General features: G+C 43.1%; 1 pseudogene; it reads left to right on the top strand.

The window, feature by feature from the left end:
- The first annotated feature begins 10,667 nt into the window (after positions 1 to 10,667).
- Positions 10,668 to 11,515, top strand: LOC136515610 (uncharacterized; annotated as a pseudogene).
- The last annotated feature ends 605 nt before the right edge of the window (positions 11,516 to 12,120 follow it).

Raw genomic sequence — 12,120 nt, 5'->3', positions numbered from 1 at the left:
TGATCGTTCCGGCGATTGTTTTTGTACTTGTGCTCTTATAAATTGGTCGGTTCTGTGACAGCTGGCATCAGAGCTAGATTCAACATTAAACATGTCTTACGGCTATTTAAAACAAAAAGCTTTTGTTGTTAAAATGGTTTTCAAACTTATAGTTATATATAAGTGTTCAAAAAAATCAAAATTTTTATGGTATTCTGGTGATCACATCCCTTATAGCCCACTTAAGGACTTCTAGGTGGCTTATATATAATTACTAACTGGGGGAATTGATTGTTTCTATTTCGTCGTCCATGCGGTGTGATATTGCATGGATGCCATTCGTTTGAATGGTAATGTATGGATCAATTGCCTCTACGCTAAGGTAAGTGTGAGTTGCGAGAGCATGACCGTCCAACCGTCGGTCTAGGGGAGAGTTAGTTGTGGTTACTGGAGTATTTACATGTTGCATACATGTATATATGAAAGTACTTAATTGTGGGTACATTTCTCGGGTAGTTTGGATACCGAAGTATATATATCGGGGGATGTATATATGGAGAGTATCTTAGTACTACTTGTGTAATTAGCATTATATCTTGTTGGGTTGGGCTGCAATGAAGTTTTTCTGCAGGTACGCTAACAATGCACCGTGTAGATCGACTAGTTATCGCTAATTGAGAGAACGTATGTATGCCACCGTATAGTCCGCTAAAGCTTAAATTTTCTTAGGTTTGTGAGGACGTACGGAACGAGCATGCATCATATTCACTCATGACATTCATATTGCATTGCTCCCTCCCTTATGATTGTTTATCCCAAGTATAAAGTTAAATCTCTCGGCAAGAAGTTAGAAGGAGAGGAAGACCCAGACGAAGTCCAAGGTGTCTCCAATGTGGACAGTAATCACTTCGACGAGTAGTTCGTTAGCAAGTCTCACGAGTTAAGCTTTTGCAGTCATACTGGTAATGTACTTTAATTCGCTCCCTTCGGGATGCGTAACGTTGATGAAGTTTAAAACTTGTCATGTTGGAGTGCACTGCGTATGGCGCTAGTAATTTACTTGATGATGTGGTGATTGGAGAATGAATTATTGCCTCTGTTTATTGTATGAAGTTTCATTCTCGTCAGTAAATACAGTTTGGCACGATTATATTGTTCTTCTCCAATGTGCTGACATCATCAATAATTACTGGTTGCGCATTGTGCAGATGCCTCGTACTCGTTCCACCGATGCGAGTGATGATGATGATCTTCCGCCACCACCACCCACACCAACGGAACTAATAGCAATGCTTGCGGAAGGACAGCGCACTATGGCTGAGGCCCTCCGTACGATTGCGAATTGTGATGGCCGTGGTCCACGCCAAGGACCGGATCCAAATCAATACAGTGATTTCAAGGATTTCCTTGACACGAAACCCCCAATCTTCAAGGAGGCTGAGGAGCCTCTACAAGCTGATGAGTGGTTGAATACTCTCGAGCAGAAGTTCCGTCTGCTCCGCTTGACTGAGGTGCTAAAAACTGAGTACGCATCGCACCAACTTCATGGGCCTGCTGGCATTTGGTGGAGTCATCATCGGTCCACTATGCCTGCTAATGCCCAAATCACATGGGATCAGTTCAAGTCTGCTTTCAGGGGAAATTACATTCCTCCTGGTCTTATGGCGATCAAGCATACAGAGTTCATGAAGCTGACTCAGGGAAATAAGAGCCTGAACGAATACCTGCAAGCTTTCAACAACCTTGCAAGGTATGCTACCGAGTTTGTAGACACAGATGCCAAGAAGATTGCAAGCTTCAAGCGGGGACTTAGCCCCAAACTGATGAAGACCATGGGAAATTGCAAGTGCGCTCATTTTAATGAGTTTGTGAGTGATGCTTTATCGCAAGAGAACAACAATGCTGTATATGCGGCTTCGAAAAGTCGTAAGAGGGCCTATGAGGCGGGTGCCTCACAATCTAAGGCTCCCGTCGCACAGAGGGCTCCATTCCATCCTCCAGCATCAGCCGCCAAGTTTCGCCCCCCGCAGAAGAAGAATCCTGCCAAGACTGGGTTTCGCAAGGCATTTACAGTTGCTCTTCCCAAGGGCACTACCAGTCAGGGCAGTTCCAGGGCTCCACCAAGCAACATGCCGTGCTGGAATTGCAACAAGACAGGCCACTGGGCAAGGGAATGCCCTTACCCTAAGAAGAATAATTACCAGAGTGGCCGTCTGGGACAAGTGAACCACACTAATATTACTGAGATTCCTTCAGGTGAGGTAGTGACTGCCGGTAAGTTTCTGATTGACCAACACCCCGCAGTTGTACTATTTGATTCAGGTGCTTCGCATTCCTTCATTAGTCCATCATTTGCATCCAAGTTTATGCAGAAAACATATACTGTTGAGGGTGAGGGTTATTGTATTAGGGCTGCCAGTGGTATTATCCCAACCAAGCTGGTAGTTGGGGACGTACAATTTGAGATAGAGGGGCAAAGTTATCAGGTTGATTTGGTAGTTTTACCGGGGCTAGGTATCGATGTGATATTGGGAATGAACTGGATGAGCCGTCATGGAGTGCTTATTGATACGTCGACTAGAGTAGTCATGCTCAGAGATCCTGGTAATCAGGAGGGTTTTCTAGTACAGTTACCCAGGGACATCAATCTTTCTTGCATGACCAATGCGATGCACGCAAAGTCTCTGGCAGATATCCCGGTCGTGTGTGACTTTCCGGATGTTTTTCCCGATGATTTGCCTGGATTGCCCCCGGATCGAGAAGTAGAATTCAAGATAGAGTTGCTTCCTGGTACAGCTCCCATATCTAGAAGGCCATATAGAATGCCTCCCAATGAACTAGCTGAACTCAAGACCCAGTTGAATGAACTGTTACAGAAAGGCCTTATCCGCCCTAGTTCATCTCCGTGGGGGTGCCCAGCCATCTTTGTGAAGAAGAAGGATCAATCTCTACGCATGTGTGTAGATTATAGACCCTTGAATGCAGTTACAATCAAGAATAAGTACCCTCTGCCACGCATAGATATCTTGTTTGATCAGTTATCTAAAGCAAAAGTCTTTTCCAAGATTGATTTGAGATCTGGGTATCATCAAATCAAAATTCGGCCTGAGGATGTCCCAAAAACTGCATTCTCTACAAGATATGGTCTGTATGAATACCTTGTTATGTCTTTTGGATTGACCAATGCCCCCGCACATTTTACGTATCTGATGAATTCAGTGTTTATGCCTGAGTTGGACAAATTTGTGGTGGTATTTATAGATGATATTCTGGTCTATTCTGAGAATGAAGAAGATCATGTTGAACATTTGCGGGTGGTTCTTACTAGATTGCGAGAACACCAGCTGTATGCAAAGTTCAGCAAATGTGAATTTTGGCTTCGTGAGGTACCTTTTCTTGGACACGTGTTGTCCGATGGTGGAATTATGGTTGATCCCACCAAGGTGCAAGAAGTATTGAACTGGAAGGCTCCCATATCGGTGCACGAGGTTCGGAGTTTTCTGGGGTTGGCTGGCTATTATCGTCGCTTCATCTCGGATTTCTCTAAAATAGCCAAGCCTATGACTTGATTGCTGCAAAAAGACATGAAGTTTGTCTGGACTCCTGAGTGTGACGCGGCTTTCCATACCCTGCGAACTCTTCTAACATCGGCTCCGGTTTTGGCGCAACCGGATATCGAGAAACCTTTTGATGTGTTCTGTGATGCATCAGGTATTGGGTTAGGAGGTGTTCTTATGCAAGAGGGTAGAGTCATCGCTTATACCTCTCGCCAACTTCGGAAGCATGAAGTGAATTATCCCACGCATGACTTGGAACTCGCTGTAGTTGTTCATGCGTTGAAGGCCTGGAGACATTATCTGCTTGGCAATGTGTGCAACATCTACACTGATCATAAAAGTCTCAAGTACATCTTCACTCAACCCGAGTTAAATATGCGTCAGAGAAGATGGCTCGAGTTGATCAAGGATTATAACCTTCAAGTGCACTATCACCCTGGCAAGGCAAACGTCGTCGCGGATGCCTTAAGCAGAAAGTCTCATTGCCACTCGTTGATTGAGGGTGATGTCCATTTGTCAAAGCTCCTTCATCCTGCAGTCCTGCACAACATCACTATCAGTTGTACTCTACAGAGTCGAATTATCGAGCTACAGAAGACAGATGCAGGTGTGTTTCACATCAAGCGCAAGATGAAAGAGCAAGAAACCAAACATTTTCGAGTAGATGAGGAAGGCGTGTTATGGTTCAAGGATAGGTTGGTAGTTCCGAAGGATAGAGAGCTCAGAAACCAAATCATATCCGAAGCTCATTCCTCTAAACTATCTATTCATCCTGGTAGTAGTAAAATGTATCATGATTTAAAGCCTCGATTTTGGTGGACCAAAATGAAGAAAGAGATAGCCGCTTATGTGGCTAGGTGTGACACTTGTTGTCGGGTCAAGGCGGTACACATGAAAGCTGGATTACTTCAGCCACTCTCTATTCCAGGTTGGAAATGGGAAGAGATAAGTATGGATTTTATAGTTGGACTCCCTACCACTCAGAGGAATTTTAACTCAATTTGGGTAATTGTGGACCGACTGACCAAGTCGGCACACTTTATTCCTGTCCGCATAGACTTTCGTCCAACCGACTATGCGGAGTTGTACTTCAACCAGATAGTCCGACTTCATGGGATCCCTCGTACTATTGTCTCAGATAGAGGACCACAGTTCACTGCTCGCTTTTGGGAGCACTTACACGGATTATTAGGGACTAAGCTCGTAAGAAGTTCTGCCTATCATCCGCAAACCAATGGGCAAACTGAACGGGTGAATCAAATCTTAGAAGATATGTTGAGAGCTTGTGTCATCTCGGCTAAGGGCTCATGGGAAAAATGGTTACCCCTAGCTGAATTCTCGTACAATAATAGTTATCAAGAGAGCATAAAGATGGCACCGTTTGAAGCTTTGTATGGCCGGAAGTGTAGAACCCCGTTGAACTGGGTAGAAGCCGGTGAAAGGAGATATTATGGAATTGATTTCGTTCAAGAAGCTGAAGAACAAGTCCGTACTATTCAAACCCACATGGCCGCAGCTCAAGCTAGGCAGAAAAGTTATGCTGATCGACGTAGGAAACCTATTGAGTTTGAAGTTGGAGACTTCGTTTATCTGAAAGTCTCACCTATGAAAAGTGTCCAACGCTTTGGTGTGAAGCGAAAGCTTGCGCCGAGATACGTTGGTCCGTTTGAAATCATTGGACAAAGTGGTAAAGTGGCGTACAAGATTAATTACCTCCTGAGATGAGTGCTATCTTCAATGTCTTTCATGTATCCCAATTGAAGAAATGTCTTCGCGTCCCTGAAGAGAGAGTTCCATTGGGGGATATCGAGTTAAAATCAGATTTGACCTTTGAAGAAAAGCCAGTTCGAGTGATTGACACTCGTGAGCGAGTGACTCGGAGTCGGGTAGTCAAGTTCTATAAAGTCATGTGGAGCAATCAGGGTAGTGAACGCGATGCAACGTGGGAAAGGGAAGACTATTTGAGGGATGGTTATAAGGAATTCTATCAACAATGGTACGCTTTTCAAATCTCGGGACGAGATTTTTATAAGGGGGGAGGGCTGTAACACCCCTGGTGTTTAGCTTCCACAATTGCACTGCATTTCATGAACATGAGCATCATGCATCCCTTCGTGGGCTTATATCACATGAAACAAGATTAGTTAATACTATGCAACAAGATCATGAAACATGTGAAACATGACTATGAAACAATTGTAACATTTCATGTGTTTTTCATTGTTTCAGTACATACCTTGCTTGATTCTTGTGTGACCAATGTGTGGTGTGGTTAATAATCATCCTAAGTAACTTAGTTACACCTAGAATGTCATTAGGAACAATGTTCATGTGGATCATTTTGCCTAATTAGGTTTCCAAGTCATGGTTGACCAATTTGGAACCCTAGAGCTCCTGTGTTTGACTGTTTAAAATGTGTGGCTTAGGATGTTTGCATGTCTGAGCAACCTAAAGCAAAGTTGTAGAGGATTATGTAAGGAACAAAAGTTATTTTATGGCCATCTCATGAAAATGTGCACAACATGCCCAAAAAGGTCCCACAAGTCAGCTTTGAAGGTGGATTCAACACTTGAAATTATTTCTAAGTCCTAAGTGCAATTTCAGTTTCATGTACCCTTGTTTAGAGCTCTGTAGTTCGCAAACAAAGCCAAATCAGCTCGAGCTCCGATTGTAAGAATTATAGTTCACATGTAGACGTTCAACTTTGTTAATTACCTCTTGAGCTAGATCATCACGGTTTAGGAGATAATCATCGTTGAAATTCGCCTGTCAGTCGGGACTGTCGAAACTGAAATGAAATTTCAGACTCGCTACAGTGACCGACCGGCGTCAGGCCATCGCCGCCGCGTGTCCGCCACGCGCTCGGCTCGCCCTGACCGCACCGCGCGCTGGCCGCCTTGAAGTGGAGCATGCCCGCACGCCCTCTGCCCTCCCATTCACTCTCTTTTCTCCTCCTTCGCCTTCCACCGCGAGCAGCAACCGACCAGCAGCTCCGCCATTGCTCCGCCGCGCTCGAGCAGGCTCGCCGTGGCACCACCGTCAGCAAGTTCTCACCCACAGCTCCGCCGTGTACTCCTCTGCCTCGTCCACCTCACTGTGGAGCCGTAAAGTCAAGGTAGAGGCCGTGCTTCTTCTTCTCCGTGGCCATGCGCCATTTCCGGCAAGAACTCCGTCGAGCTCTCGCGCGCTCGCCACCGCGTCGTGACTCACTCCATCTCGTCCATAGATTCCCCACCATCTCCTTTACCTCGTCCACCCTCTAGTAGAGCCTATCGAACGGAGTTGATGGCTCATTCGCCGAATCCGCCGCCGCCATGACTCGACCTCACCGGAGATCGAGCTCACCGTGGCTGGAGCACTTGAGGCTTCCCCTTTCCCATTTTTCTTCTCGGATAGTTTCTCCATGTAACTGTGTAACTCATACCGTGCTTGGGGGGGGGGGGCAATGTAGGCTCGCCGTCGTCGGAGTTCCACCGCAGCCTCGTCGCCGTCCGCCATGCACGTCGTCGCTGTAGGTAGAGGCCGGTAGAGACCGAACCCGAGGCACCCACGGGTGCGGCTCGTCGTGGTGAGCACGACGGTGGCTCTGGTTTCGCCGGAGACGTAGCCGCCGGTGAGCTACGCCATGCCCGCGCCGTCGCAGCCGCTGTGCTCTGTTTTCCTTTCACTTACATGCGGGCCCGGCTGACTGACGGACCCCGCTTGTCAGTGACTGAGTTAGAAAAGATAGTTCAAAAATTCCAGTTTTTAGTGCTATTTTGTAAATTTTTGTAACTCCTAATTGGTAGCTCCAAATTGAGTACTTCCAATTTTGTTAGACTCACAGTTAGGTCTAGTATTTAAGAAAATTATGTCTTGAACACATTATGTAGAAATTTTGGATGAATTAAATAGGAACTTGAAAAGTGTTTTTGAATGCATGCAAACTTGTTTAAATCATATCTTGAGTTTCTGTGATCCAAAAATTATGAAATTTTGTGGGTAAGCTAGTATTGTATAGTAGAAGCTCTGGTTAAAATTTGAGGGTCATTGCATGTGTAGTTTTCGAGTTATAGATTTTCCTTTTATCATTGGTAGATACTTGTGTGAATTTTTGTAAATTATCTATGAATCCTATGGCCATGAAACTTGGTAGGTAGTATCTTGGTACCTTATAGATGCTAGGAAAAATATGAAATCTGTTGCTTGACACTTTTCACTAAGGTTTCCTAATTATGCCAATTTAAGCCATTATGCCTTATCATTTTTGTGTAGGCTTTTATACTTGCTCAAATGGTGTGAAATTTTTATGGTAGTCTACTTAGAGCATGTAGTGTCTACTGTAATTTTTGTAGAATTAATGGGGTAGTTTTCATATATGTTTACTATTTCCACTAATTAATTAAATAAATTAAGAAAGGTAGTAAAAGAAATGTTTTGGTGATGAACACTTTACTTTCTGGTGTTCTTATGATATGTGTGATGAGATAGTAAAGTTGGTTTTGTCTAATTATATGTTTACATCATAAGTTGCTAATTAATTGTTTGCATCATGTCCCTCTGGACAGATCTGGGGACTTTAGAAAGCTCCCCATGATAATTTGGTTTTCTGTGATTGTGATGAATACAAAAGTTGTACATAATTTATGTGTCTAGCTCCTATCAAAATTTGAGGGCAATTGGCCCAGTAGTTTAGAAACTACAGCTGTTTAAAGTTAGGTTGCAGATTTTGCTTATTCTCTGCCTTGTGAGGATAGAATTCTGTTGATTTATGAGTTCGACCTGGTAAAGGTTTGAATCATGCTCTGTGGTCTGAAAATGAATTGTAGACAATTTTATAAGCTTTCCAGATTGTCTTGTTGCATGTCATTTGGAATTATAAATCTCCAGTTATGGCTAGTTTACTGCACCGCTACATAGTATTCATTTTGCTGAAATACAATTGCTTGAGTGTATGAGGTTGCAATGTTCTCGTTGATTGTTTAGGGGTTAGCCTAACGTGAGAATATGCTTAGGTGCAGGTGCTAGGTCATTAACGGAAGATGAGCAATTATACCTTAGGTTGTATAAACGTGGTAAGTGAAAGTGATTTGAATAGGGCTTAAGTTGGAATATGCAAACTACAGCGAACATGTGCATTCCCCGAGCATTCCCGACATTCGTACATGTGCATCCATGATATTTATCTTGCGCATTCATGCAATAGGTGTGCCGGAGGGAGTGACGTTGCTGGAGTTCGAGGGAGCCCACCAGGAGGAGGAACCCGAGGTGCAGGAAGCCGACGAAGCAGTCGCCGCGGAGGAATTGCCCGAGTGCCCTGACCACCAGCCTTCCTCGTTCCTGAAAGGCAAGCCCCGGAGCATATTAAGCCTCCCATGTTTTTACAAATACATTGAGTATCTTTTATTGTTGATGATGCATTAAGTATAGGAATTGGTTGGAACCAATTGCTGCATTATATATCCTTCCTTGTCCAGATATCGCACGGGAATCCTATTTAAGTTCAGGAACGGGTTAAATGCTTAGCCATGCTTAGTGCGGTAGAAGTCAGGTGATTTCCTGTCACTTGCGAGCTTTAGGATGAGGTGGATCACGGTTGGCTATATTTGCTATCGTGGAAAAGAACCATGTGAATAATGAATTAAGACCGGGCGGGGTCTTGTGTAGGTTTGAACATAGTGACTCCGTCTGAGTCGTTTAAGGACCGATACGCTGTACGTCCTCATGTCATGTTGAACGCAGCCTAACACTTAGCTGGCCGGATAAGTCGTTCCGACCGCGAAGCCTAGTAGCTCGACTCAGGCCGGGGACGCGAGCGGTGGCGACATTCTGGAGGTAGTAAGGATGTGCGGAGAGCCATTGGCATAAGTCCAAGGCGGGTTAAAGTCCCGAACGACCTTGGCAGAGTGGTTCTCTGAGAATGTCGATCTGTTCGGACTCGCGACTCCTGAATCGTACCAAAGGTGACTTGTTTGCGACCCTGACGGGGGAAGCAGGGTTTGTGTTTAGGAATAACCCTCCAGCTGGATAGGAATCGATTCGAATCGCCGTCTCTCCCGGATAGTGAGAACTTGACTGAGCAGCGGCAACGTAGATTCAATTAATTTAACGATATGGTTAAATGGAGGATGATAAGGTTGCCACAATGAATACCTGATATGGTTATTAATGTTTGCGCCCTAATAAAATGATTGCTTAGTACAGGTGCTAATATAGATGACAGGTTAATGGCTAAAAAGTTACTGCTAGTTCAGGTTAAGAGTTGATCATTATTACTTATGCTTTTCTGCAAAAAGAAAGTGTCAGCCAGCTCCACTACATTAAGCTATGCATAATCCTTTGTGTCATTTGTTTGGTTTTCGACGGGTAAGTCTAGCTGAGTACATTCCCGTACTCAGGGTTTATTCCCTCTTGTTGCAGATGACCTCCTATATCAGGGATTCTGCAAGTATTGTCTCCACCCGGCGGGTGATGAGGACTAGATCATGGGCATGATCTCCTTTCTCTTATCTGAATGCTTTTGCGGTCTGTGATCAGCAAACCAGTATGGGTATTTGAACTCGGTGTGTGAGTTAAACTATTTGCTTCCGCATGTTTTACAAGACTTGTTTTGTAATAACAATGACTCTGTGAAGATGTAATCTATTTGCGAACATCTGTGAAATGTTGTAACGTACGATATGTTATGTTGGATTACTGTGATCTTGGTTGTATGCAAGTTGGTTTGAAATCCTTCGAGATTTCGGTTGACTACCGGGTTTATATGGGCTCAAGTTCGAGAATTTGATCGTTCCGGCGATTGTTTTTGTACTTGTGCTCTTATAAATTGGTCGGTTCTGTGACATGATGCTACCTTAATTACAAGTGTTCAAGTTACTACTGAATGGAACACCTTTAGGGAGTAGCTAGCTAATGACATGTTTGTTGAATACCTTGTTAGGCATGGTGAACTAGAGATGGAGTAGGTTGTGTGGGTTAGCATACATATATATATATATACATATATATATATATATACATATATATATCAAGGCCTTTTGTGGTAGCTAGCTGATAGTATCTTTTGTGATAGCTAGCTCATGGTGTCTTTTGTGATATTTTGTAAATGCATCATCCTAACACATGACTTTTGTTATCCTTTACTTATAGCACATGGCTGCAGCAAAGGCAAAGAGAGTTTATCTCACATGGACAGATGAGATAGACATTGCATTGTAGGTTGTACTTGTTGAGCATTATAACAATGGTGACCACTCCCAAAATGGATGGAAGCCACATGTCTACAATACTGCTATCAAGAATGTACACGGGCAATGCAATGTGAACATCACAAAAGAAAACATATCATCTAGGTGCAAAACTTTTGACAAGCACTATAAGGTCATTAGTAAGATACTGTCATAGAGTGGATTTGGTTGGGATTGAGAAAATAATAAGCTATCAATTGATAGTGAGAATGTCTGGTCTAGATATGTGGCGGTAAATACATGGATATTTGGTTTCTCACTGTTTTAATTTTATAATAAGACAAGTCACTTGTACTGTGTCTATGTTTTGTGCAGAATAACAAGGATGTAGCTTGTTACAAGAACAAGGTAGTGAAGAATTGTGATGCAATTAGCACTATTTATTCTACAGATCATGCCAATGGTGATGGTGCCAAGACAGCTGCCGAGAGTGCACAAGATTCACCTGAAGAATGTAATCAAGCATCCCCAGATTGACCACAAAAAAAGCAGTGAACTGGTGAAGCAATTCTTTGCTTGCTTGGAGATATGAAGACTTCATTTCGAGATGCTTTAAAATCCACCAAGCCATTACCATTGCCTCAGGTCACTCCTGCTACTGAAATACTTGCTGCACTTGAACAAATATTAGATTTAGCTAGATGTGACCTTTTGCGGGCTTATGGGAAGTTGATCCTTAATGAACGTTAATTCTAAGCACTTATGGAACTGCCTATGGACTTCAGGAAAGAATGGCTCCTTACGTTGAATTAAAGCAATGGTGGCTGATTGAGGGATGTAATGTACGCTTGCTGTTATGTAATATGGAACTTCCTATGTACGCTTGCTGTTATGAACCCTTTAAAATTAGGTGTTGTGAAATGTCGTGGTACTTGTAAGAGAGTTGGAATATTGATCATCAAGTATTGACTCTATTATAGATGCTTGTGAGCAATATTTATGTGCTGCTGTCATCGATTATTTTCCACGTTTTTATGATATTATTTCAGTTTCTACTATTTTTTTCTGAATATTTTCATGTTTTTTTTGTGTAAAGTGATAATATAATCATCCAATAAATGTGCAAGTTGTGAAATACATATTACAATGCATTTACATCATTGTAGACAACCCAGACTACGATTCAACGTTTGTACGTCCAAACAGGAATTGGAATTGGTTGATTCCAGCAATCAACTACTTGCACATCCAAACAATGGCATTGGTATTTGAGGTCAATTCCAATTCCCCTCAGCTTTGGTATTCTGGGCCAATTCAATTCCTCAGCCTGAATATCTACATCCAAACAGAGCCTAATGGTATTTATTTGATAATATTAACATTTGTATTTTAGTGTATATATTTGGTCAAATTTTCAA

Source organism: Miscanthus floridulus, chromosome 17 (assembly GCF_019320115.1).
Source record: "Miscanthus floridulus cultivar M001 chromosome 17, ASM1932011v1, whole genome shotgun sequence".
NCBI lineage: Eukaryota > Viridiplantae > Streptophyta > Magnoliopsida > Poales > Poaceae > Miscanthus > Miscanthus floridulus.
Note: the sequence above shows the minus strand (reverse complement) of the source record. Positions and strands in the feature narration are given on the sequence as shown.